Here is a 24,407-nt window from a genome sequence, read left to right on the forward strand (position 1 = left end):
CTTGGTCTGCACCGTGACCCCAGGCGTCTGCACAGCTGCTTGGCCACCTAGGTTGCTCTCATTGGGCTGCATCGTGACACCATGCGTCTGCACAGGTAGCTGGCCAGCCCCAGGTTGCTCGCCTTTGGCAGCAGCGTGACGCCAGGCGTCTGCACAGCTGCTTGGCCAGCCCCAGGTTGCTCGACTTGGGCTGCATCGTGACACCATGCGTCTGCACAGCTGCTTGGCCAGCCCCAGGTTGCTCGCCTTGGCCTTCAGCGTGACCTCAGTCGTCTGCACATCTGCTTGGCCATCCCCAAGTTGCTCGACTTGGGCTGGAGCGTGACCCCAGGCGTCTGCACAGCTGCTTGGCCAGCCCCAGGTTGGTCGCCTGGGCTGCAGTGTGACCCCAGGCGTCTGCACAGCTGCTTGGCCAGCCCCATGTTGCTCGCCTTGGGCTGCAGGGTGACCCCAGGCGTCTGCACAGCTTCTTGGCCAGCCCCAGGTTTCTCGCCTTGGGCTTCAGCGTGACACCAGGTGTCTGCACAGCTGCTTGGCCAGCCCCAGGTTGCTCGCCTTGGACTGCAGCGTGACCCCAGGTGTCTGCCCAGCTGCTTGGACAGCCCCAGGTTGCTCGCCTTGGGCTGCAGCGTGACCCCAGGCGTCTGCAAAGCTGCTTGGCCAGCCCCAGGTTGCTCGCCTTGGCCTGCAGCATGACCCCAGGCGTCTGCACAGCTGCTTGGACAGCCCCGGTTTACTCGCCTTGGGCTTCCGTGTGACCCCAGGCGTCTGCACAGCTGCTTGGCCAGCCCCAGGTTGCTCACCTTGGGCTGCAGCGTGACACCAGGTGTCTGCACAGCTGCTTGGCCATCCCCAGGTTGCTCGCCTTGGGCTGCAGCGTGACCCCAGGCGTCTGCACAGCTGCTTGGCCAGCCCCAGGTTGCTCGCATTGGACTGCAGCGTGACCCCAAGCATCTACACAGCTGCTTGGCCAGCCCCAAGTTGCTTGCCTTGGGCTGCAGCGTGACCCCAGGCGTCTGCACAGCTGCTTGGCCAGCCCCAAGTTGGTCATCTTGGGCTGCAGCGTGACCCCAGGCGTCTGCACAGCTGCTTGGCCATCCCCAAGTTGCTCGCCTTGGTCTGCAGCGTGACCCCAGGCCTCTGCACAGCTGCTTGGCCAGCCCCAGGTTGCTCGCCTTTGGCTGCAGCGTGACCCCAGGCGTCTGCCCAGCTGCTTTGCCAGCCCCAGGTTGCTCGCCTTGGGCTGCAGCGTGACCCCAGGCGTCTGCACAGCTGCTTGGGCCTCCCCAGGTGGCACGCCATGGTCTGCAGCGTGACCCCAGGCGTCTGCCCAGCTGCTTTGCCAGCCCCAGGTTGCTCGCCTTGGGCTGCAGCGTGACCCCAGGCATCTGCACAGCTGCTTGGCCAGCCCCAATTTGCTCACCTTGGGCTGCAGCGTGACCCCAGGCGTCTGCACACCTGCTTGGCCAGCCCCAGGTTGCTCGCCTTTGGCTGCATCGTGACCCCAGGCGTCTGCACAGCTGCTTGGCCAGCCCCAGGTTGCTCGCCTTGGGCTGCAGCGTGACCCCAGGCATCTGCACAGCTGCTTGGCCAGCCCCAGGTTGCTCGCCTTGAACTGCAGCGTGACCCCAGGCGTCTGCACAGCTGCTTGGCCAGCCCCAGGTTGCTCGCCTTGGGCTGCAGCGTGAACCCAGGCATCTGCACAGCTGCTTGGCCAGCCCCAAGTTGCTCGACTTGGGCTGCAGCGTGACCCCAGGCTTCTGCACAGCTGCTTGGCCAGCGCCAAGTTGCTCACCTTGGGCTGCAGCGTGACCCCAGGCGTCTGCACAGCTGCTTAGACAGCCCAAGTTTGCTCGCCTTTGTCTGCAGCGTGACCGCAGGCCTCTGCACAGCTGCTTGGCCAGTCCCACTTTCCTCGCTTTGGGCTGCAGCGTGACCCCAGGCGTCTGCCCAGCTGCTTGGAGAGCCCCAGGTTGCTCGCCTTGGGCTGCAGCGTGACCCCAGTCGTCTGCCCAGCTGCTTGGAGAGCCCCAGGTTGCTCGCCTTGGGCTGCAGCGTGACCCCAGGTGTCTGCACAGCTGCTTGACCAGGCCCAGGTTGCTCGCCTTGGGCTGCAGCGTGACCCCAGGCGTCTGCACAGCTTCTTGGCCATCCCCAGATGGCACGCCTTGGGCTGCAGCATGACCCCAGGTGTCTGCACAGCTGCTTGACCAGGCCCAGGTTGCTCGCCTTGGGCTGCAGCGTGAACCCAGTCGTCTGCACAGCTGCTTGGCCAGCCCCAGGTTGCTCGCCTTGGGCTGCAGCATGACCCCAGGTGTCTGCACAGCTGCTTGACCAGGCCCAGGTTGCTCGCCTTGGGCTGCAGCGTGACCCCAGGCGTCTGCACAGCTGCTTAGTAAGCCCCAGGTTGCTCGCCTTGGACTGCAGCGTGACCCCAAGCATCTACACAGCTGGTTGGCCAGCCCTAAGTTGCTTCCCTTGGTCTCCAATGTGACCCCAGACGCCTGCACAGCTGCTTGGCCAGCCCCAGGTTGCTCGCCTTGGGCTGCAGCGTGACCCCAGCTGTCTGCACAGCTGCCTGGCCAGCCCCAGGTTTCTCGCCTTGGGCTCCAGCAGGACCCCAGGCGTCTGCACAACTGCTTGGCCATCCCCAGGTTCCTCGCCTTGGGCTGCAGCGTGACCCTAGGTGTATGCACAGCTGCTTGTCCAGACCCAGGTTGCTCGCCTTGGGCTCCAGCATGACCCCAAGCGTCTTCACAGCTGCGTGGCCAGCCCCAGGTTGCTCGCCTTGGGCTGCAGCGTGACCCCAGGCCTCTGTACAACTCCTTTGCCATCCCCAGGTTGCTCGCCTTGGGCTGCAGCGTGACCCCAGGCATCTGCACAGCTGCTTGGCCAGCCGTAGTTTGTCGCCTTTGGTTGAAGCGTGACCCCAGGCGTCTGCACAGCTGCTTGGCCAGTCCCAGGTTGCTCACCTTGGGCTGCAGTGTAAACCAAGGCGTCTGCAAAGCTGCTTGGCCAGCCCCAAGTTCCTCACCTTCGTCTGCAGCATGACCCCAGGCCTCTGCACAGCTGCTTGGCCAGCCTCAGGTTGGTAGCCTTGGGCTGCAGCGTGATCCCAGGCTTTTGCACAGCATCTTGGCCAGCCCCAGGTTGCTCGCCTTGGGCTACAGCGTGACCCCAGGCGTCTGCACAGCTGCCTGGCCAGCCCCAGGTTTCTCGCCTTGGGCTCCAGCATGACCCCAGGCCTCTGCACAGCTGCTTGGCAAGCCCCAAGTTACTCGCCTTTGTCTGCAGCGTGACCCCAGACCTCTGCACAGCTGCTTGGCCAGCCCCAGGTAGCACGCCTTGGGCTGCAGCATGACCCCAGGCGTCTGCACAGCTGCTTGGACATCCCCAAGTTGCTCGACTTGGGCTTCAGCGTGACACCAGGTGTTTGCACAGCTGCTTGGACAGCCCGAGGTTGCTCGCCTTGGGCTGCAGTGTGACACCAGGCGTCTGCACAGCTGCTTGGACAGCGCCAGGTTGCTCGCCTTGGGCTGCAGCGTGACCCCAGGCATCTGCACAGCTGCTTGGCCAGCCCCAAGTTGCTCAACTTGGGCTGCAACGTGACCCCAGGCGTCTGCACAGCTGCTTGGCCATCCCCAATTTTCTCGCCTTTGCCTGCAGCGTGACCCCAGGCCTCTGCACAGCTGCTTGGCCAGCCCCAGGTTGCTCGCCTTGGACTGCAGCGTGGCCCCAAGCATCTACACAGCTGCTTGGGCATCCCCAAGTTGCTCGCCTTGGGCTGCAGCGTGACCCCAGGCGTCTCCACAGCTGCTTGGACAGCCCCTGGTTGCTCCTTGGGCTTCCGTGTGAACCCAGGCATCTGCACAGCTGCTTGGCCAGCCCCAGGTTGCTCGCCTTGAGCTGCAGTGTTACCACAGGTGTCTGCACAGCTGCTTGTCCACTCCCAGGTTGCTCGATTTGGGCTGCAGCGTGACCCCAGGCGTCTGCACAGCTGCTTGGTCAGCCCCAGGTTGCTCGCCTTGGGCTGCAGCGTGACCCCAGGTGTCTGCACAGCTGCTTGGCCAGCCCCAAGTTGCTCGCCTTGGGCTCCAGCGTGACCCCAGGCGTCTGCACTGCTGCTTGGCCAGCCCCAGGTTGCTCGCCTTGGGCTCCAGCGTGACCCCAGGCGTCTGCAAAGCTGCTTAGCCAGTCCCAGGTTGCCCGCTTTGGGCTCCAGTGTGACCCCAGGCGTCTGCACAGCTGCTTGGCCACCCCAGGTTGCTCGCCTTGGGCTCCACCATGACCCCAGGTGTCTGCAGAGCTGCTTGGCCAGCTGTACAGGCGTCCCCCAGCATATCCTGGTGCAAGGGCTTGTTCCTCCCCAGGTGCAGGGCTTTGCTCTTGCCCTTGGGGAAGTGCCTGAGGTTCCTGTCAGCCCCTTTCTCCAGCCTGTCAAGGTCCCTCTGCTGGGCAGCACCGCCCTCCGGCGCAGGAGCCTCTCCTCCCAGGTGGCTGCCATCTGCAAGCTGTCTGAGGGTACGCTCTGCCCCATCATCCAGGTCACGGAATGGGAACAGGACCCGCAGAGTGCAGCGCAGGGCCTTGCAGACATGCCCTTTGCTAGCAAGGCTGTGACTTGTCACAGAAGGTTCAGAAATGTAGGGGGAAAAGCCACGTTCTTTCTTTTATGCTCTGTAGCGTGCTTCCCCTCTTTCTTCCTGCAAGCTGTGAGAAGCCGTTCAAACTGTCTCATGTTGCATTTGAACGTCACATCTCTGCCTAGCGCTGATGGTATGGGTACCATCGGCTCGGCTCGTCCTCTCGCCCAGAGCGTTAGCTCGTAGGTAGCCTAGATTGTGAGCCAGCAGCTAGCAGATTATCTGCAATAATTGTGCTAACCCCAGTGACAGGAGGCTGCATCTAGCTCTTGAGCCACAGGATGAAACGCAAAGGTGTCTCTTGAACTCCGTTGATCAGCTGTTGATCAGCAGATTGGATTCACCGTGTTCAAACAAGAAAAGGTCCATGAGAAAGGCATATTCTGTCTGGACTGCTACAATGCATGCTTTAGGAGCTATGAAGAGAACTCATCCATGGCCCTGGCCCTGCCCCCTGCCTTAAAACCAAAAAAGGACTAGAGAAAAAAGAGTCCACTTCTAGAGCCAGCGGGCTTTTACTAGCCAAGCACAGTTCTCTCTATCATTCCCATGCAATGAGCCACTTTGCCTGACATTCTGCCTCTGCTCGCTACCAACATAAGACTCTTGCTGGAAAAACGACACAAAGAAAAAACTTGCTGGGCCGCCATTTACCTGTGCTGTGCTGTGGAAGATGGAGCCTCCCTCTCTGATGCAGAACTTTCCACCTCCAAGCAAAACCATGGGGAAGCTTTCCTCCATCTCACCCGCTCGCTGGTGCCTCTTCCCCAGGGAAAGTCTTCCCTCTGTCAGCCTGTGGGCATAGCTGGGCACAGGCAATGCAAGCCCCAAGCCTCAGCCGCCGTCCCAGGCCCCCACCCTCCTTTAGCCAAGAGCAAGATCTCAACCTCCCTTTCGGCTAGAGGAGAAGGGTTGTGAACAGGCACGGGGGCACATGGCACCGTCTCTTCCAGAACAGCCACAGGGGCTCACAGCTTCCCGTGCCCTGCAGTGGTGGTTTGCAGGCCCAGCTCCTGGGTGCGCTTGCAGCGAGGCTAGCCATAGCTGCCTTTCAGGGAGGTGATTCGGGTGTCCTCCTTTGTCCCCCCACCATCCCCACAGGCCCAGCAGCATGGAAAGTCACAGGGGGCTGTGTCTGAGCAACCTGCTCCACTGGACTTGTGGCAAAAGTTGTGTCTGCATCCCTGCTCTTGTGCTCTCCCTGCAGGGTCCTGGTGCGTCAGAGAAGCTGTTTTCCCTGGGCATGACCACGGTGGCTATGAAGAGAGTTAAAAACCTGCCCTCTGCAGGCAAACTGCAGGGGCTGAGAGACGTTTACAAAAGTCTCTTTTGTCAGATACTTTTGTATCCAGCGAGCAACAGTGCGGGGACGCTGCGCTCAAAGAGTCTCTGTGGCGGAGGAGTCTGAGGAGTGGCGGGGGGGAACCCTCCCGTTGAGTCACGAGGTTCAGACAGGACCCCCTCGCTTTCTAAACTCCTTCTCAGAGAGGAGTCCAGGTGCGGCTAGGTGCAGTCCTAGTCTCAGCCTTGGTCAGCGGTTTATTTTCTAAGGACTGTATATGCAGCCATTCACCAGAGTAAAGGCGACAGCGTTCATTTAAACGCGCTGCACCCCCAGTCTAGTCGTGTTGCGTGAACTATCACGGCCACGCTTAAAGAGTCTGCTCGTGTTCAAGAACTACCACGGCTAGATTACTCAAGAGTGCGGTTTATTAGAGCAACAGATACACAGATTCTTTGGATTACCGGTGATAAATTCACTGTCTGCAAAGCACCGAGAGTGTGAGTGACACTGCCCGCTCTGAAGGCGTTAAAGATGATAAAGCGACTCTATAGAGATTTCTGAGTTTCCCGGGGAGGCACTTGGTATAACCAAGTGTTCGACTCTTACCCAAAGGCGTCCCGATGGGGGGGAAGAGAGGCTCAGCCCGTCGACTGATCCCAAACGTCAGAGTGGTACACGATGGGGTCTTCCCTAACACCCTCTTTCTCTTAAACCATTTTATCCTATCTATCACCTTTTGGGTGGAGCTTGAGTGACTCTAGTCATACAGACCTTTGTTTAGGATTGGTGTAAAGTGTTCTCGCTTTGCTTTTACAGGTATAAGCTAGGAAAATGCAGAGCGCAAGCTCAGTGAGGGGTGGTCGCACCTTGGAGGCGGGTAGCTTTTGGGATGGAGGTGTGTTTTGGTATGATAATGATGTTATAATGAGCAAAGTTCACCAAAAGGACAGCATTTTGTCAAAAACGTGGCAGGCTGTTGGGCCAGGGTAGTAAATGTGCAGCTTATCAGTTCCAGGACACCTTTAAGTTCCCACAGAATGGCAGAGCCTGGCCGCGGCATCTCCACACCGCTCCCCCCTCCGAGCAGTACTTCTTAGAGTCAGCACGCCAAGTTCCCCTGGCGTTACCGACATCTAAGGTTGCAGGCCTAGGGAACGTCCATGCAATGGATTCCTTGCATGTCAGCCGCATTCCACCTGGGAAGCTTCTTCAGTGCTCTGCCTTACCTGAAAGTGTGACCAGAAGTTCTAATTTCTAAGTCACCTCAGCAAGTATCCCACAGGGGAGCAGTGCTTGATGCTCTAAGGGGAACTTACCACTTTGGGAAAAGGGATAGAAAAGCACTCTTGTGGGCAGCAAGTCACGCGCACTGGGCTAGGCTGGGACCGGAGAGCCTGGGAGGGTCTCTGGGGTCCCAGCTGCCCTGCAGCGCTGACTCCTGGGGCTGCTGCCTGTTCGTTCCTGCAAGGCTGCCTGCAGCCAGCTGCTGGGGCTGTCCTTGGGAAGGGCACCAGAGCTGAGAAAGGCCCTGGGAGGGGTGGGGGGAGAAGCTCTTCTCCAGAGGTTTGCCAGAAACTCTCCAGAGCGTCCCTTTTCCAGCCCAGGAGATGCTCTGTGTGACAAGGGAAGGTGCCCGTTGCTCCACGGGATGAGGCCCTGCAGGGCTCCCATCAGGGTCCTTTGCACTACCCACCCTCCGGCCGCCACTCCAGGGGCTGGGGCTCTCCTGTCGGTGCCCAGCCCGTGTCTCAGGTACCCAGGGATGCTGAAATCAGGGAAAGACTCATTTCCAGAAGTTGCTTGTATGAAGAGCATGTCCCTTCTCCCTGGGACACAAGGTACGATGCACCTGGAGATTGTGTGTACATAGGCACCAGCCGTGTTTCTCTTTGTGACGGTTTTAATGCTCTTGAAAACAGTGGTGTTGGGTTGTCTTGTGTGGTGTGGTGTGGTGTTGTGCGCTGCGTGCTTCTGAGGAGCTAAGGGACGAAAGGGTAGTAGAATCAATAAAGAAGGGGGGAAAAAAGCAAGCAGGCACGCATGCTTTCTTGTCTCTCTGTCCCCCAGGCCTGGTAGCTCTAGGAAGCTGGGCGGTAAGGATTCCTCTCCCCAGCCACAGCTGACCACTGAGCATCCAGCCTGGCTGACACACGGGTGCAATCTCCAGGCGTCCAGCTTAGTGCTGCCATGAGCTTCATGACACCAGAACTGCCAAATTAACACCCCGTTAATGATGCGCTCTGGCACTTCTACAGCAAACGGCAATCGCACAGCTCATGCGGTAACCTGGAGGAAGACTAAGGTCTCCCATTTCTGCTTTGAGACGGAGGCCTTCCAAAAGTTTCCAAAAGCGGACCAGTGGAACTTCTGCTTCTGCTTGCCATGGGAGGAGAGGCTGAGAGAGCTGGCACTCTTCAGCTGGGAGAAGAGAAGCCTGGGGGGGCTGGGGGGGGTTGTTGGGGGGGGGTAGGGTGTGGTTTCTCAGCGTGTGTAAAACCCTGCTGAGAAGGAAAGAAGATGAGGGAGCCAGGCTCTTCTCAAGAGCGTGCACTGAGAGGAGCAGAGGAAATGGGCACAAATTAAAACACGTGCTATTGCAGCTGCACATGAGAAACCAATCTTTTACTGTTAGGGTGATATATTTTGCTGGCTGCAGTGACCCTGCTTGAGCAGGCGGGCGGGACCAGATGACCTCCAGAGGTCCCGCCCAAACTCAGCCATTCTGGGTGATCCTGTGCTTTGGTCTGACTCCTAAAGCACCTCAACCCGGCCCTGATGCCCGCTGGAAAGGATGCTGGGACAAGGGAGGGTCCCAAACCCCTCCCCGAGGATTCATCACAACACAACGTCTACCTAGCCCAGAACAGCATATGGCAGACACGGTCAGAAGAGAGAAAAGATGCTTTTATTGTGGGCATCAAGTGCGGGAGCCCAGCAGGAGTCACAGCGCTTCAGGCAGTACCAGGAGATCAGCACCTGCAACGACAGAGTCAGAAAGCTCGGCTCAGTCCCTAAAGGCAGGAAGAGGCAGGAGGTTGTTCCCCTTTCTTTGGGGAACACCCTTTACGAGGAATTGCTGATGGCCCCGAGGAGAGAGCTATTGCTGGCAGTGCCTACGGCAGGGCCCTGCCGCCTCCCCGCCACGGGTAATGCCCTCAGAGACGGGTGAGCGTGCAGAGATGCGCAGTGCCCCTGTGCCAGGCAGCAGGGCTCCGTGGGGAGCCCCTGGGGAGCTGCCGTGGAGTTACTGCCAGACCCTGCGCAGCACCCTCCCTCCCCGTCCCCTGCCAGCGAGCTGGAGCAGTGCTCAGCGTTGGGAAGGATGGGCAGCAGAGCCTGGTACGCACCTGGGCTTCTTCACCTTCTGCACCTTCCTGCATCTTTTCGTTGGTCCTTTGCCAAAAGCGGTTTCTCTCTTCCTCCGCTTCTTCTCTGCCTGCCTTTCACTCTCCTCTCCCCAGGCCTCTTTTCTCTTTCTCCTTCTCTTGTTCTTGTCCCGGGGAGAGCCTGCAAACCTTTCCGTCCCACAGTGCTTTTAGATAGGGAAAGCATCGATCCGCTGGAGTCAGTTCTGATTTTGACCAAAGTGAGCTCATCTTACCTTCTTTCCTCTGAAGGGCTCACCAGCTCTTCTGGGCGCTCCTGTGCCGCGCTCTCGGGGCTGGTTGGAGGCAAAGCAGGAGGTGCCTACAACAGCAATGTCAGAGTTAGCAGGTGGCAAGGGACGCCCTGGAGTAGGAAGCGACTCTTTGGCAAATTGCTACCTTAGCTCTCCAGAGGAGATCCCTTTGGCTGCTTTGCATCAGCCTTTTCTTCCAAGGGCCTCACTTTGGGAAACAATGTGCACACGGGTGTGTGACGCTCAGCTACTTTGGGGGGGGCATTCAGCAGGGGGCCTGCGGTCCCCCTCTGGGAAAGAAAGGGCTTGCCCACGTCATTCTGCCGGGCTTTCTCCTGCCCTCCCGAGACAGAGCTCTGCGGGTATCCCTCTGGTGCAATACCACCTGCTGCGGTGGGAGGCTTTGCTACTCAGATCTGTCTTTCTGTAGGTATTTTGTAGTGAGTTCCTTTGATTAAGCGCATGCCTAATGCGTCTGAGAAACAACCTTGCTAGTTTTACTCACGATGTATCATCCTAGGGCAGAAAATAACCCCACACAAAGCCACAAGAGATCGAATGCCAGGAAGAGGCACAGCATCTTCTCGGGCTCACCGGGAACTACCCTCCGACACGAGACACGTTGTCCCCGTGTTTGGGGACCTGCCATACCTCTGCCGATTCCGGTCCCGCTACTGTCTCTTCCCCTGCTGCTGTCTGGGGGACGAGCAGAGAGGGTGGTGCGTCCACGAAGGCTTTTGCCTGGTGCTCCACGTTGGCTTCCCCTGCAGGGCCACGTTGCTCTTCCAAAGGCAGCTCTGGAAAGCAAAAGCACGTGCAGCCAAGTGACTTCTGGGACGTGACGTGGACAACCGCTAAAGGAAAACCCGCCCGAAGCCCTACAGCAGCACTGCGCTCACGCTGTGACAAGGCTCAATCCCTCCTCATACCTCTGGATCTCTGCGTGGCGGCTGGCGACTCCTCCGCTGCTGGGCGGCAAAGGTCCGTTGTCTGCGCCGCAAAGAGTTCCCTGCAGTTGTCAATCATGAACTCCACCAGCGCGTTCACCTGCACACATCAAAGCCTTGCTCTCAAGCCAGCTGCCCGGAAACGTAGCAAGCAGCCTCTCCCACTCCTGAGCCTGGCCTCTGTGCAGAAGGCTGTGGCTGCGGGGCTGCTCTTCCAGGCAGCCAGCCCACCAGCGTTGGCTCAAGACAGGAGGCAGCCAGGGACCTCTGCAGAGGCAGGCTCTGCTGGGGCGGGAAGGCTGCAGCTGGCTGCTCCATAGAGCGTACCTTCTGCGTCACCTCCAGCATGGCCTCCAGCGGGAGCAGGTCCTCGTTGGCTGGGCTCAGGAGGTTTGGCCCAAGGCAGATGGCCAGGTTGCTGGGGCTCATCCTGCTGGCGGAGGCGTTGTGGCCGATGCGCTGCAGGAGGGACAGCAGCCGCTTCAGGAGGAGGAGATTGGCTGCGGGCAACTTCTCGGCCACCCTGAGGGAACAGGGAGACAGGAAGGTGAATAAAGCAGGTGTTGCCCACCGCCGTCCCCCAGGCTTGCCCAAGGCAGGCGGGAGCCAGCGGCTGTGTTGCGCAGCTTTGCAGGGGCTCTCAGCCGGCGGTCAGGGCTCCTGCTCAACAGGCAGGCTGCTGCCCACACTCACGCTTGCAGCTCTGTGATCTTCTCCGCCTTGCTGGTGCTCTGCAGCGCTGCCATCCAGTCCTCGTAGAGGTCTGTCACGAGGAGCTTGGCAGGGATGCTTCGGAGGAAGTCCTGCAATGCCAAGGGCTGCAGGTGAGCCTCCAGCGTTCACTGCGGGCCAGCCAGCAGCTCTTCCAGCTGCAGGTGGGAAGCGCTCACCTTCAAGACGACAGCCAGCAGCAGTGCAGGCTGGCTCGCCAGGTCGACATCTGCGCCGCCATCCAGGTCCTCCCGCAGCTCCCGAAACGCTGTCCCGCTGGCAGCTCTGCGGAATATCCCCTCCGTCCACGGCCCTTCCCTCTCTAGGACAGCCAGCAGCTCCTGCAGGAGAGGCAGGAGGACAGTTGCTTGGCTGAGGAGCTGCCTTGCAACAGCGGTGGCCAGAGCACTGCCCCGCCGGCGGCTCCTTGCCCCCCAAAGGGGCTGGGACCAGAAGCGTGTGCTGGGGGTGAAGAGCCCAATCCCCCGTGCGTGGAGCTCCTGGGGACAGCCACCGCCTCTGCGGAGCAGCCCGAGGGAGGGCTGGCTGGGGCCCCCCTGTGCAGGCCGGCGTACCTGGATGGGCTGGGGCAGCGTGCCGTCCTCCCCGCAGAGGGCTGCCAGGGGCTGGCCAAAGAGCGCCCTGCTGCAGCCGCAGCCCGCCTGCCCGGGTGCCTGGGCAGCGTGCGGGCTCCGCCGCAGAGCAAAGGGCCAGGGCAGCCCCCTCCTCCTCCTCCTGCTGCTCCCTCCTGCTGCAAAGGAAAACAGAGCAAGAGCTCGTCAATGGAGAGCACCAGGCCAGCGCTCCCGGAGCCTGCCCTAGCCGGCCCTGCCCTGCCCTGCCCTGCCCGGCCCGGCCCGGCCCTGCCTGCAGCGCGGTGCTGAGCGGTGCGGCAGGACGGGCAGGGAGCCGGCAGCTGGAACCGCGGCTCCAGCTCAGTGGCTCCGGCTGGCAGGCTCCTGAGAGCCGGCGTGCCACCAGGACAGCCTGGCCCAGCCCTCGCCCTGCCCTCCTCCACGCTGTGGGCAGCAGCAGAGGCTCCGTGTCCCCACAGCACCACGTCCAGCGGCCGCTGCCCAGCGGGTGTCCTTGCTCCTCCGGCTGACGTCCTCCCTTGGGCTGCCACACCTGCCTGGCGACACTCAAGGGACAAGTGAGCACAGCTCCTCCCGGCTCTGGCCGAGGAGCGGGGACCCATCCACCCGGCTCTGGGGACGGAGCTGAGGCAGGCAGCACCTCGAGCGCTCAGCACTGTCGAAGGCTCCCGAGGGCTCAGCTCTCTTCCGCTGCAGCGTGATGGGCACCGACTTCCTCTGGGCCAAGGGCGGCAGCAGCAGCAGCAGCAGCAGCAGCAGCAGCAGCAGCAGCAGCATCCTCAGTTCTGCAGGCGTGCCGCTTGCAGGAGAAAAGGCGGCCCTCCCTGCTTTTGTGACCCCAACTCACCTGGGAAGCGGCCAAGTCCCCCTGCGTGGGCAGATGGGGCCGGTGCAGGCCCTTGCTTGGGAACATCCTGCAAGAACCGGGCTGCGCTTAGAGAGCAGCCCTGCAGCAGAAGGGGCCAGCGGCCAGCTGCCAGCCGGCACCAGCAGCCTGGGCGCGGCAGAGCTGGGACCCTCTGCCCTGCCGGGCTCTCTGCCCCACACAGCAGCTTTCCTCCCAGCGCCGCCAGCCAGGACGTGCTGGCGTTCCTGCTGGCTCCTCAAGCTTCTCCGCTGCCCGAGTGGCACCGTGGCACCCTCCCTCCCTCCCTCCCTCCCTCCCACACAAGCTCACCCCACTTGCCGCACGTCTGCGGCACCCCAGCACAGCACACCCCAGCAGGTGACAGGCAGCCATTCTCACCTCTGCCTGGCCCTCCATCAGCCTCTGCAGGCTCCTGGCGCTGACTGTCCTCCACTGGGCAAGAGAGAAGGAGTGCAAGAAGGTGAGCAGCCATGCCTCTGCTGCTGGGCTGGAGGCCCAGCGCTCGGGGACAGAGCCCAGAGCAGAGAGACACTCACGGCATGGCGGCGGCTCAGCTCCTTCTCCAGGAACTTGATGGACGGGAGGCGGGTGACCCGGGCTCTCGTGGCTCCTTCTGGTGTCCTGTGCAGCGGGAAGGGACAGGGAGGGAGCCGGCTGAGCCCCAAGCTGCCTCTACTCTCCTGCCGGGCAGCTCTGCCCGACAGCTGCCCGCAGCTGCGGGGGCATCTCTCCCCAGCTGGGGAGCTGTGTTCCCCCGTCCGGCTGCGCCTGGAGCATCCCCCCGGCTTACCCCAGCAGTGTGCCCAGCCACAGCTCCTTCAGCGCCCGGGAGCTGCAGAAAGAGAGGAGCGACAGCCTCAGGCCCCGCTGCCGGCCAGCCCGTGGGCAGGGGCGGGCGCCTGCACAGCCCTGCCCCGTGGGGAAGGAAGGACACAGGGGCAGGACGAAGCCCCGTGGGGCAGGACAGAGGCGCTGCCCGAGCCCTGGCTGCCTCTGTCCTGCCAGAGCAGCCGCTTTTGCCCTTGCCTTCTGGGGAGCCAAAGGTGACCAGGGGATGCAGCAGGTGGAAATGCCCCCCCATCCATCCCTGCCGGCGTGCTGCCTGCTCCCTGCCCAGGCTCTGCCCGGAGGGCAGAGGCCATTCGCAGCACGGCCGCCTGGGCGTGCTTGGGAACCTCTCCTGCCCTGCCGTGGGACGTGGCACCACGCCTCACCTGAAAGTGGCAACACAGGCGCCGGTGGGCCAGCTGAGGATGAGGGAGGTGCTGTCCTCAGCGCTGCCTTCCTCCTCTTCTTCCTCCCCCGCCGCCTCCTTCCCGCCGCTCAGCACCCACAGCTGGTCCAGGGCCAGGCGGAGCTGTGGGCGCAGGCTGGTGCCACCTCTGCAGAGAGGAGAGGCAGGCGGTGGGCTGGAGGTGGGCTCCTTGGGGTCCCCCCGGGCAGAGCCCTGTCCCCCAGCTGCCACTGGGAGGGACAGGGGTGCATCCAGCACCAGGGTCCCGGGGCCTGGGGCCGGTGCCAGGCTGTCCCTGCCCTGGGGCCGGGGCCAGGGCCGGGGCTGGGGGAGAGGCAGCTGGGCTCTGAGGCTCTTACTGCAACTTGGCGATGGCCAGTTCCTCTTGGAGGAGGAGAAGGCGCCTCTCGCTCCTCTTGCGGCCCCGGGTCAGCCGCACGTCCGTGCTCAGCACCGGCTCGATCTCGGTGAGAGCCTCCCTGCAGAGCAGAGAGCGGCGGGCGTGAGCAAGGGCCCGGCTGCGGGGCCCGGCTGTGCCCGCGTGTCCCCGAGCCGCGGGGGGAGCCCACCTGGAGCCGCAGCAGCAGCTGGCCTGGCCCATCCCGCCCGGGACAGGAGGACCCTCGCCGTGCAGCAAGGACGCGGCCCGGACGGCGACAGCGAGGATGGCAAGCGGGGTGCTGGTGGTGGTGCCGGGGCAGCGCTGCGGGGCCAGAGCCTGCCTCCTCCCAGCGCTGCTGCGTGCCAGCACAGCTCCGTCCTGCTGTCTCTGGTGGCGGTTGGCCCCAACTGACCAACATTCCGAGCCCAACGGAAAGTGGGAGGGGCCCTGGGGGGGCACTGGGCTGGGGGTTCTCTCCAGTATGGCCAGGTCTGTCTTGCACTGGGGAGCCCAGAAGAGCAGGACACAGCAGAGGGGAAGGACCACTGCCCTCCACCTGCCGCCCATGCTTTCCCTACTACAGCCCAGCATGCAGTGAGCCTTCTTTGCCCCAAAAGCACTTTGCCAGCTCCAAGTTGGTCACCTTGGGCTCCCGCATGACCCCCAGCATCAGCACAGCTGCTTGGCCAGCCCCAGGTTGGTCGCCTTGGGCTGCAGCGTGACCCCAGGTGTGTGCACAGCTCCTTGGCCAGCCCCAGGTTGCTCGCCTTGGGCTGCAGCGTGAGCCCAGGCGTCTACCCAGATGCTTGGGCATCCCCAGGATGCTTGCCTTGGGCTGCAGCGTGACCCCAGGCGTCTGCACAGCTGCTTTGCCAGCCCCAGGTTGCTAGCCTTGGGCTGCAGCGTGACCCCAGGTGTCTGCACAGCTGCTTTGCCAGCCCCAGGTTGCTCGCCTTGGGCTGCAGCGTGACCCCAGGCGTCTGCACTGCTGCTTGGCCAGCCCCAGGTTGCTCGCCTTGGTCTGCAGCGTGACCCCAGGCCTCTGCAAAGCTGCTTGGCCAGCCCCAGGTTGCTCGCCTTTGGCAGCAGCGTGACCCCAGGCGTCTGCCCAGCTGCTTGGGCATCCCCAGATGGCACGCCTTGGGCTGCAGCGTGACCCCAGGCGCCTATCCAGATGCTTGGACAGCCCCAGGTTGCTCGCCTTGGGCTGCAGCGTGACCCCAGGCGTCTGCACAGCTCCTTTGGCAGCCCCAGGTTGGTCGCCTTTGGCTGCAGTGTGATCCCAGGCATCTGCACAGCTCCTTGGCCAGTCCAAGGTTCCTCGCCTTGGGCGGTAGCGTGACCCCAGGCGTCTGCACAGCTGCTTGTCCTGCCCCAGGTTGCTCGCCTTGGTCTGCAGCGTGACCCCAAGCGTCTGCACAGCTGCTTGGCCAGCCCCAGGTTGCTCGCCTTGGGCTGCAGCGTGACCCCAGGCGTCTGCACAGCTGCTTGGCCAGCCCCAGGTTGCTCGCCTTGGGCTGCAGTGTGACCCCAGGCGTCTGCACAGTGGCTTGGCCAGCCCCAGGGTTGCTCGCCTTGGGCTGCAGCATGACCCCAGGCGTCTGCACAGCTGCTTGCCCATCGCCCAGGTGGCTCGCTTTGGGCTGCAGCGTGACAGCAGGCGTCTGCCTAGCTGCTTGGGTATCCCCAAGTTGCTCTCCTTGAGCTGCAGCGTGAATCCAGGCGTCTGCACAGCTGCTTGGTCATGCCCAGGTTGCACGCCTTGGGCTGCAGCGTGACCCCAGGCGTCTGCACAGCTGCTTGGCCATCCTCAGTTTGCTCGCCTTGGTCTGCAGCGTGACCACAGGCGTCTGCACAGCTGCTTGGCCAGCCCCAGGTTGGTCGCCTTGGCCTGCAGCCTGACTCCAGGCATGTGTACAGCTGCTTGGCCAGCTCGAAGTTGCTCCCCTTGGGCTCTCCCGTGAGCCCAGGCGTCTGCACAGCTGCTTGGCCAGCCCCTAGTTGTTCGCCTTGGGCTGCAGCGTGACCCCAGGCCTCTGCACAGCTGCTTGGCCAGCCGCAGTTTGCTCGCCTTGGGCGGTAGCGTGACGCCAGGCGTCTACCCAGATGCTTGGGTATCCCCAAGTTCCTCGCCTTGGGCTGCAGCGTGACCCCAGGCGTCTGCACAGCTGCTTGGCCACACCAGATTGCTCGCCTTGAGCTTCCGTGTGACCCCAGGCGTCTGCACAGGTGCTTGGCCAGCCCCAGGTTGCTCGCCTTGGGCTCCCCTGTGACCCCAGGCGTCTGCACCGCTGCTTGGCCAGCTCCAGGTTGCTCGCCTTGGGCTGCAGCCTGATCCCAGGCGTCTGCACAGCTGCTTGGGCAGCCCCAGGTTGCTCGCCTTGGGCTGCAGCGTGACCCCAGGTGTGTGCACAGCTCCTTGGCCAGCCCCAGGTTGCTCGCCTTGGTCTGCAGCGTGACCCCAGGTGTCTGCACAGCTGCTTGGCCAGCCCCAGGTTGCTCGCCTTGGGCTGCAGCGTGACCCCAGGCATCTGCACAGCTGCTTGGCCAGCCCCAGGTTGGGCGCCTTGGGCTGCAGCGTGACCCCAGGCGTCTGCACAGCTGCTGGCCATCCCCAGGTTGCTCGCCTTGGGCTTCAGCGTGACCCCAGGCCTCTGCATAGCGGCTTGGCCAGCCCCAGGTTGCTCGCTTTGGGCTGTAGCGTCACCCCAACCGTCTCCAGAGCTGCTTGGGCAGCTCGAAATTGCTCGCCTTGGGCTGCAACGTGACCCCAGGCATCTGCACATCTGCTTTGCCAGCCCCAGGTTGCTCACCTTGTGCTACAGCGTGACCCAGGCGTCTGCACAGCTTCTTGGCAAGTCCGAATTTGTTCGACTTGGGCTGCAGCGTGATAACAGCCGTCTGCACAGCTGCTTGGCCAGCCCCAGGTTGCTCGCCTTGGTCTGCAGCGTGAACCCAGGAATCTGCACAGCTGCTTGGCCATCCCCAGGTTGCTCGCCTTGGGCTCGTGCTTGAACCCAGGCGTCTGCACAGTTGCTTGTCCATGCCCAGGTTGGTCGCCTTGGGCTGCAGCGTGACCCTAGGCCTCTGCACAGCTCCTTGGCCAGTCCCATGTTGCTCGCCTTGGGCTGCAGCGGGATCCCAGGCGTCTGCACAGCTGCTTTGCCAGCCCCAAGTTGCTTACGTTGGTCTGCAGCGTGACCCCAGGTGTCTGCACAGCTGCTTGGCCAGCCCCATTTGCTCACCATGGGCTCCCCCCTGACCCCAGGCGTCTGCACAGCTGCTTGGCCATCCCCACGTTGCTCACCTTGGGCTCGCACCTGACCCCAGGTGTGTGCAGAGCTGCTTGTCCATCCCCAGGTTGCTCGCCTTGGGCTGCAGCGTGACCCCAGGCATCTGCACAGCTGTTTGGCCAGCCCCAGGTTGCTCGACTTGGTCTGCAGCATGACCCAAGGCGTCTGCACAGCTGCTTGGCCAGCCCCAGGTTGCTCGCCTTGGGCTGCAGCGTGACCCCAGGCGTCTGCACAGCTGCTTTGCGAGCCCCAGGTTGCTCGCCTTGGGCTGCAGCGTGACCGCAGGTGTCTGCACAGCTGCTTGGCCAGCCTCAGGTTGCTCGCATTGGGCTCCCCCGTGACCCCAGGCGTCTGCACAGCTGCTTGGCCAGCCGCAATTTGCTCACCTTGAGCTCCCCCCTGACCCCAGGTGTCTGCAGAGCTGCTTGTCCATCCCCAGGTTGCTCGCCTTGGTTTGCAGGCTGACCCCAGACATCTGCACAGCTGCTTGGCCACACCCAGATTTCTCGCCGTGGGCTTCCCGTCACCACAGGCGTCTGCAGAGCTGCTTGTCCAGCCCCAGGTTGCTTGCCTTGGGCTGCAGCGTGACCCCAGGCGTTTGCACAGCTGCTTTGCCAGACCCAGGTAGCTCGGCTTGGGCTGCAGCGTGACCCCAGGCGTATGCTCAGCTGCTTGGCCAACCCCAGGTTGCTCGCCTTGGGCTGCAACATCACCCCAGGCGTTACACAGCTGCTTGGCCAGCCCCAGGTTGCTCGCTTTGGGCTACAGCATCACCCCAGGCGACTGAACAGCTGCTTGGCCATCCCCAGGTTGCTCGCCTTGGGCTGCAGCGTGACCCCAGGCGTCTGCACAGCTGCTTGGCCAGCCCCAGGTTGCTCACCTTGGACTCCCCCCTGACCTCAGGCGTCTGCACAGCTGCTTGGCCAGCCCCAAGTTGCTCACCTTGGACTCCCCCCTGACCCCAGGCGTCTCCACAGCTGCTTGGCCAGCACCAGTTGCTCGCCTTGGGCTGCAGTGTGACCACAGGCGTCTGCACAGCTGCTTGGCCATCCCCAGGTTGCTCGCCTTGGGCTGCAGCGTGACCCCAGGCGTCTGCCCAGATGGTTGGGCATCCCCAGGTTGCTCCCCTTTGGCTGCAGCGTGACCCCAGGCGTCTGCACAGCAGATTTGCCAGCCCCAGGTTGCTCGCCTTGGGCTGCAACGTGACCCCAAGCGTCTGCAAAGCTGCTTGGCCAGCCCCAGGTTGCTCGCCTTGGGCTTCAGCGTTACCCCAGGCCTCTGCACACCTGCTTGGCAAGCCCCAAGTTACCTGCCTTTGACTGCAGCGTGACCCCAGGCCTCGGCACAGCTGCTTGGCCAGCCCGAGGTTGCTCGCCTTGGGCTGCAGCATGACCCCAGGCATCTGCACAGCTGCTTGGCCAGCACCAGTTTACTCGCCTTGGGCTTCCGTGTGACCCCAGGCATCTGCACAGCTGCTTGGCCATCCCCAGGGTGCTCGCCTTGGTCTGCAGCGTGACCCCAGGCGTCTGCACAGCTGCTTGGCCAGCCCCAGGTTGGGCGCCTTGGGCTGCAGCGTGACCCCAGGCGTCTTCACAGCTGCTTGGCCAGCCCCAAGTTGGTCACCTTGGGCTGCAGCGTGACACCAGGCCTCTTCATAGCGGCTTGGCCATTCCCAAGTTGCTCGCCTTGGGCTGTAGCGTGAACCCAGGTGTTTGCACAGCTGCTTGGCTATCCCCAGTTTGCTCGCCTTGGGCTGCAGCGTGACCCCAGCCGTCTGCAAAGCTGCTTGGCCAGCCCCAGGTTGCTCACCGTGGTCTGCAGCGTGACCCCAGGCGTCTGCACAGCTGCTTTGCCAGCACCAAGTTGGTCACCTTGGTCTGCAGCGTGAACCCAGGCGTCTGCACAGGTGCTTGTCCATCCCCAGGTTGCTCGCCTTGGGCTGCAGCGTGACCCCAGGCGTCTGCACAGCTGCTTGGCCAGCACCAAGTTGCTCGCCTTGGGCTACAGCGTGACACCAGGCGTCTTCACAGCTGCTTGGCCATCCCCAGGTTGCTCGCCTTGGTCTGCAGCGTGACCCCAGGCGTCTGCACAGGTGCTTGGCCATCCCCAGGTTGCTCGCCTTGGGCTGCAGCGTGATCCCAGGCGTCTGCACAGCTGCTTGTCCATCCGCAGGTAGCTCGCCTTGGGCTGCAGCGTGTTCCCAGGCGTCTGCACAGCTGCTTGGCCATCCCCATGTTGCTCGCCTTGGGCTGCAGCGTGACCCCAGGCGTCTGCACAGCTGCTTGGCCAGCCCCAGGTTGCTCGCCTTGGGCTGCAGCATGACCCCAGGCGTCTGCACATCTGCTTGGCCAGCCCCAGGTTGCTCGCCTTGGGCTGCAGCGTGACCCCAGGCGTCTGCACAGCTGCTTGGCCAGTCCCAGGTTGCCCGCCTTTGTCTGCAGCGTGACCCCAGGCGTCTGCACAGCTGCTTGGCCAGCCCCAGGTTGCTCGCCTTGGGCTGCAGCGTGACCCCAGGCGTCTGCACAGCTGCTTGGCCAGCCCCAGGTTGCTCGCCTTGGGCTGCAGTATGACCCCAGGCGTCTGCACAGCTTCTTGGCCAGCCCCAGGTTGCTCGCCTTGGGCTTCAGCGTGACACTAGGTGTCTGCACAGCTGCTTGGCCAGCCCCAGGTTGCTCGCCTTGGACTGCAGCGTGACCCCAGGTGTCTGCCCAGCTGCTTGGACAGCCCCAGGTTGCTCGCTTTGGGCTGCAGCGTGACCCCAGGCGTCTGCACAGCTCCTTGGGCAGCCCCAGGTTCCTCGCCTTGGGTTGCATCGTGACCCCAGGCGTCTGCAAAGCTGCTTGGCCATCCTCAAGTTGCTCACCTTGGGCTGCAGCGTGACCCCAGGCGTCTGCACAGCTGCTTGGCCATCCTCAAGTTGCTCACCTTGGGCTGCAGCGTGACCCCAGGCGTCTGCACACCTGATTGTCCATCCCCAGGGTGCTCGCCTTGGGCTGCAGCGTGACCCCAGGCGTCTGCACAGCTGCTTGGCCATCCTCAAGTTGCTCAACTTGGGCTGCAGCGTGACCCCAGGCCTCTGCACACCTGATTGTCCATCCCCAGGGTGCTCGCCTTAGGCTGCAGCTTGACCCCAGGCGTCTGCACAGCTGCTTGGCCAGGCCCAAGTTGCTCGCCTTGGGCTGCAGCGTGACCCCAGGCGTCTGCCCAGATGCTTGGACATGCCCAAGTTGCTCCCCTTTGGCTGCAGCGTGACCCCAGGCGTCTGCCCATCTGCTTGGGCATCCCCAGGGTGCTCGCCTTGGGCTGCAGCGTGACCCCAGGCATCTGCACAGCTGCTTTGCCAACCACAGGTTGCTCGCCTTGGCCTGCAGCGTGACCCCAGGCGTCTGCACAGCTGCTTTGCCAGCCACAGGTTGCTCGCCTTGGCCTTCAGCGTGACCCCAGTCGTCTGCACAGCTGCTTGGCCATCCCCAAGTTGCTCGACTTGGGCTGCAGCGTGACCCCAGGCGTCTGCACAGCTGCTTGGCCAGCCCCAGGTTGCTCGCCTTGGGCTGCAGTATGACCCCAGGCGTCTGCACAGCTTCTTGGCCAGCCCCAGGTTGCTCGCCTTGGTCTTCAGCGTGACACTAGGTGTCTGCACAGCTGCTTGGCCAGCCCCAGGTTGCTCGCCTTGGACTGCAGCGTGACCCCAGGTGTCTGCCCAGCTGCTTGGACAGCCCCAGGTTGCTCGCTTTGGGCTGCAGCGTGACCCCAGGCGTCTGCACAGCTCCTTGGGCAGCCCCAGGTTCCTCGCCTTGGGTTGCATCGTGACCCCAGGCGTCTGCAAAGCTGCTTGGCCATCCTCAAGTTGCTCACCTTGGGCTGCAGCGTGACCCCAGGCGTCTGCACAGCTGCTTGGCCATCCTCAAGTTGCTCACCTTGGGCTGCAGCGTGAACCCAGGCGTCTGCACACCTGATTGTCCATCCCCAGGGTGCTCGCCTTGGGCTGCAGCGTGACCCCAGGCGTCTGCACAGCTGCTTGGCCAGACCCAGGTTGCTCGCTTTGGGCTGCAGCGTGACCCCAGGCGTCTGCCCAGATCCTTGGACATGCCCAAGTTGCTCCCCTTTGGCTGCAGCGTGCCCCCAGGCGTCTGCCCATCTGCTTGGGCATCCCCAGGGTGCTCGCCTTGGGCTGCAGCGTGACCCCAGGCGTCTGCACAGCTGCTTTGCCAGCCACAGGTTGCTCGCCTTGGCCTGCAGCGTGACCCCAGGCGTCTGCACAGCTGCTTGGACAGCCCCAGTTTACTCGCCTTGGGCTTCCGTGTGACCCCAGGCGTCTGCACAGCTGCTTGGCGAGCCCCAGGTTACTCACCTTGGGCTGCAGGGTGAACCCAGGCGTCTGCACAGCTGCTTGGCCAGCCCCAGGTTGCTCGCCTTGGGCTGCAGCGTGACCGCAGGCGTCTGCACAGCTGCTTGGCCCTCCCAAAGTTGCTCGACTTGGGCTGCAGCGTGACCCCAGGCGTCTGCACAGCTGCTTGGCCAGCCCCAGGTTGCTCTCCTTGGGCTGCAGTGTGACCCCAGGCGTCTGCACAGCTGCTTGCCCAGCCCCAGGTTGCTCGCCTTGGGCTGCAGCGTGACCCCAGGCGTCTGCACAGCTGCTTGGCCAGCCCCAGGTTGCTCGCCTTGGGCTGCAGTGTGACCCCAGGCGTCTGCACAGCTGCTTGGCCAGCCCCAGGTTGCTCGCCTTGGGCTGCTGAGTGACCCCAGGCGTCTGCACAGCTGCTTGGTCATCCCCAGGGTGCTCGCCTTGGGCTGCAGCGTGACCCCAGGCGTCTAACCATCTGCTTGGGCATCCCCAGGTTGCTTGCCTTCGGCTGCAGTGTGACCCCAGGCGTCTGCAGAGCTGCTTTGCCTACCCCAGGTTGCTCGCCTTGGTCTGCAGCGTGACCCCAGGCGTCTGCACAGCTGCTTGGCCAGCCCCAGGTTGCTCGCCTTGGGCTGCAGCGTGACCCCAGGCGTCTGCACAGCTGCTTGGCCAGCCCCAGGTTGCTCGCCTTGGGCTGCAGCGTGACCGCAGGCGTCTGCACAGCTGCTTGGCCCTCCCAAAGTTGCTCGACTTGGGCTGCAGCGTGACCCCAGGCGTCTGCACAGCTGCTTGGCCAGCCCCAGGTTGCTCGACTTTGGCAGCAGCGTGACCGCAGGCGTGTGCACAGCTGCTTTGCCACCCCCAGGTTGCTCGCCTTGGGCTGCAGCGTGACCCCAGGGGTCTGCACAGCTGCTTGGCCAGCCCCAGGTTGCTCGACTTGGGCTGCATCGTGACACCATGCGTCTGCACAGGTGCTTGGCCAGCCCCAGGTTGCTCTCCATGGCCTTCAGCGTGACCCCAGTCGTCTGCACAGCTGCTTGGCCATCCCCAAGTTGCTCGACTTGGGCTGCAGCGTGACCCCAGGCGTCTGCACAGCTGCTTGGCCAACCCCAGGTTGCTCGCCTTGGGCTGCAGTGTGACCCCAGGCGTCTGCACAGCTGCTTGGCCAGCCCCAGGTTGCTCGCCTTGGGCTGCAGTATGACCCCAGGCGTCTGCACAGCTTCTTGGCCAGCCCCAGGTTGCTCGCCTTGGGCTTCAGCGTGACACTAGGTGTCTGCACAGCTGCTTGGCCAGCCCCAGGTTGCTCGCCTTGGACTGCAGCGTGACCCCAGGTGTCTGCCCAGCTGCTTGGACAGCCCCAGGTTGCTCGCTTTGGGCTGCAGCGTGACCCCAGGCGTCTGCACAGCTCCTTGGGCAGCCCCAGGTTCCTCGCCTTGGGTTGCATCGTGACCCCAGGCGTCTGCAAAGCTGCTTGGCCACCCTCAAGTTGCTCACCTTGGGCTGCAGCATGACCCCAGGCGTCTGCACAGCTGCTTGGCCATCCTCAAGTTGCTCACCTTGGGCTGCAGCGTGACCCCAGGCGTCTGCACACCTGATTGTCCATCCCCAGGGTGCTCGCCTTGGGCTGCAGCGTGACCCCAGGCGTCTGCACAGCTGCTTGGCCATCCTCAAGTTGCTCACCTTGGGCTGCAGCGTGACCCCAGGCGTCTGCACACCTGATTGTCCATCCCCAGGGTGCTCGCCTTAGGCTGCAGCGTGACCCCAGGCGTCTGCACAGCTGCTTGGCCAGACCCAAGTTGCTCGCCTTTGGCTGCAGTGTGACCCGACGCATCTGCACAGCTTCTTGGCCAGCCCCAGGTTGCTCGCCTTGGGCTTCAGCGAGACACCAGCTGTCTGCACAGCTGCTTGGCCAGCCCCAAGTTGCTTGCCTTGGGCTGCAGTGTGACCCCAGGCGTCTGCACAGCTGCTTGGACAGCCCCAGGTTGCTCGCTTTGGGCTGCAGAGTGACCACAGGTGTCTGCACAGCTGCTTGGCCCATCCCAGGTTGCTCGATTTGGGCTGCAGCGTGACCCCAGGCGTCTGCACAGCTGCTTGGCCAGCCCCAGGTTCCTCGCCTTGGGCGGTAGTGTGACCCCAGGCGTCTGCACAGCTGCTTGGCCAGCACCAAGTTGCTCGCCTTGGGCTGCAGCGTGACACCAGGCGTCTGCACAGGTGCTTGGCCAGCCCCAGGTTGCTCGCCTTGGGCTGCAGCGTGACCCCAGGCGTCTGCACAGCTGCTTGGTCATTCCCAGATTGCTCGACTTGGGCTGCACCGTGACCCCAGGCGAGTGCATGACTGCTTGGCCATCTTCAGTTTGCTCGCCTTGGTCTGCAGCGTGACACCAGACGTCTGCACAGCTGCTTGGCCAGCCCCAGGTTGCTCGCCTTGGGCTGCAGCGTGACCCCAGGCGTCTCCACAGCTGCCTGGACAGCCCCAGGTTGCTC

This window comes from Mycteria americana, chromosome 3, assembly GCF_035582795.1.
Source record: "Mycteria americana isolate JAX WOST 10 ecotype Jacksonville Zoo and Gardens chromosome 3, USCA_MyAme_1.0, whole genome shotgun sequence".
NCBI lineage: Eukaryota > Metazoa > Chordata > Aves > Ciconiiformes > Ciconiidae > Mycteria > Mycteria americana.